The following is a 2,982-nucleotide window of genomic DNA, read 5'->3' on the forward strand; positions in this document are numbered from 1 at the left end:
TGCCTTCTACCTGCCTCCTCCATACTGCCTTCTCATTGCCTCCTCCATACTGCCTTCTACCTGCCTCCTCCATACTTCCTTCTACTGATTCTCCTGCATACTGTCTTCTACCTGCCTCCTCCATACTGCCTTCTCATTGCCTCTTCCATACTGCCTTCCTCCTGCCTTTCCCATGCTATCTTCTACCTGCCTTCTCCATACTGCCTTCCACATGCATCCTCCTTACTTCCTTCTCCATACTGCCTTTCTCCTGCCTCTTCCATGGTATCTTTTGCCTTCCAACTACATACTGCCTTCTACCTTCCTCCTCCTGCTTCCTCCTGCCTGCCTGCCATCTCCATACTTCCTTCTACCTGCCTCCTCCGTACTGCCTTCTCATTGCCTCCTCCATACTTCCTTCTACCTGCCTTTCCCATGCTATCTTCTGCCTACCTTCTCCATACTGCCTTCTACAAGCATCCTCCATACTTCCTTCTCCATACTGCCTTCCTCCTGCCTCTTCCATGGTGTCTTCTGCCTGCCAACTACATACTGCCTTCCACCTTCCTCTTCCTGCCTCTTCCATGCTGCCTCCTGTCTGCCATCTCCATACTGCCTTCTCCCTGGTTCTTCTATTCTACCTTCTCCCCTCCTTCATCTTTCTGCCTCTTTATTGCTACCTCCTCCTTGCCTCCTGCCTAGAAAGCCTAGAAAACCTAGAAAGCTTCACTGCAAGAAAAACACAGAAGTGTCAATGGAGGTGCAACTAGATCTGAGTAGATAGTTGCAGCTTGCATCAAGGGAATATCTCATGTCTGTGGACACCACAAGACACTGAATGTCTATCTATCTATCTCATATTTTTCTCCCCCTTCTTGTCCTCATTACAGATGCAACAAATTAATTTGCAAGCATAAACCAGGCTGTGTGCCAAGCCTATAGACAAAGGGGCCCTTTCTCTAGTCTTCTGGACCCCTTCCTGATATGAAGGTCTGGTCTACATCACTCTCTTTATGAATTGCTTGTGTATCCTTGATCCTCAGATTCTGCCAAAAGCTACTGAATTAGCAGCATCCTATGTGAGCTTCGTAGCATGGGTCAGCAAAAAGCAAACCACCGAAATATCTTCATCCAATACAGAAACCGCTCACACATAACCCCGGGCCCCGCAGGAGCTCTCCAGTGATTTGTTTATTCTACAATTTCACTGAATCATTTTCTGACTTTGTAATGAAGGATATAGGAAGCTGGTGTGTGATTGAACCCACTGACGTTGGTTGCACCCTGAAATCTGAAGAACAAATGCTGATTTGTTATTTCCTAAAGTTCATTACTTCCGTCCCTCTTATAGAATTCCAACCATCACTTGCTGAACAATATCGTTTTTTTGTGTTGATTTTAATAATTTGTTTTTTTAAACTATTTTGTATTTTTTATGAAAGAATAAAATGTTGTTTTACGACTTATCATTTAATACAGGGTACACCCTTGATATGGATCATGGAGCATTTTGGGTTTTCCAAAGGTAGCGCACAGCGGAAGCTATTTTCCCTCAGACTTTTTCTTTGTGAAACATTTGGATAAATCGTATATAAGCATGATGATCCCATTACTCCCATCCTCCGCTCTGATGTGATATCAATCCATGAACTAGATGATGTCAGGATGATGTCACAATAATGATCTGGAAGGTTCATGTGTTTTCATAAGCTCTGGTAGTATGAAAAGAGTTGCAGATGTAACTGGGAAATTGTTTTGCAGTCTGATTGTTCAACCCTTTCTATTCCTTGCTCATTGCCTGGTAGGTGTTAGTAAAAGTACAGAGTTAACTTGCTTAAAATTGTGCAGATTTAGGCAGGTAAAGGTTTTCTTTGTTATAAGAAACGTTGGAAAATGGTGCCTGGCTGTGGGTGCTTAGGAACTCCTGCTAACAGGCTCATAGCTGTATATCTGCAGTATGAGATCTCAGGCACTGCTGCTAGAGAGACATTTAGCTCACTGTTCTCCATGCTGGGGAGGAAGCTGTACCTGCTGATCTGTAGTGCAAGGATCTCCCTGCTTCTGCTTTATCCATTCTGTGAATCAGTGCTTTCTCCACCTCTCCGTATTCTTCTTGATTATTCCTTCTACTGCATATTTCCTTCGTCCCAACTGTCCCCGATTTAGAGAGACTATCCCTCTAAATAGGATATAAGTCCATATGTCCCTCTTTCCTCCATCATTTCCCCTCTTTTTTCATCCTCCTTCTAAATTATTCCATTTGTTATTTGGAGAAGTGAATATAAAAGAAAACTGGTTGTGGAGAAGTCACTCATTGGTTAAACCAATTACGTTTGTGTATTCATTTTTTATCGTCTGACAAATGTGGGCGTAGTAGGTGTGTGTCATTAACCCACAAAGTTTGGAAACTCTCCCCATCTTCCACCATCTCTGTTACAGGAGAAGTTGGAACACACAAAGGTGAGCAGAAACACGAATTCCCAGGTGTGCACAAAAGATCCAGGAATTATGACATGGAAATCTCACTGTTGGATTATTCAATATGAGGAAGAGGCTTCACTCATACCTAAAATGTCACTTTTGTGTGGGCAGATCCTTTATTTTACATCTCTCAAATTCATGTTTCTGAGTTGCAGTAAAATGGGTATAAAGGGGTGATGTCTACTGGGTGGTTGAGAGCCAGTGAGTAATTGTGACTTAATAATTAAATTGTGAATAAATACATTTTTTTGTGTGCTGAGCACACCGGCACTGAAACCTCCAAGATACATAAAACTTTTTTTGATTTAAACACTGAAGTCCCCAGGAATCTCAAACCCCAACATATCAGAGACAGAAGGAAGGTATGAAAAAGGAACAGTCCTTCCAAATCAGAGACAGTTGGGAGGTATGACGAGGGACAGTCCTTCCAAATCAGGGACAGTTGGGAGGTATGACGAGGGACAGTCCTTCCAAATCAGAGACAGTTGGGAGGTATGACGAGGGACAGTCCTTCCAAATCAG

The 2,982-nt window shown here is 43.0% G+C and overlaps 1 protein-coding gene across 1 annotated transcript in view; it reads right to left on the reverse strand.

The window, feature by feature from the left end:
- The window catches only part of P4HA3 (prolyl 4-hydroxylase subunit alpha 3), a 31,942-nt gene that overhangs the window by 27,987 nt on the left and 973 nt on the right, over positions 1-2,982 (reverse strand).

This window comes from Pyxicephalus adspersus, chromosome 1 (assembly GCF_032062135.1).
Source record: "Pyxicephalus adspersus chromosome 1, UCB_Pads_2.0, whole genome shotgun sequence".
Classification (NCBI taxonomy): Eukaryota; Metazoa; Chordata; class Amphibia; order Anura; family Pyxicephalidae; genus Pyxicephalus; species Pyxicephalus adspersus.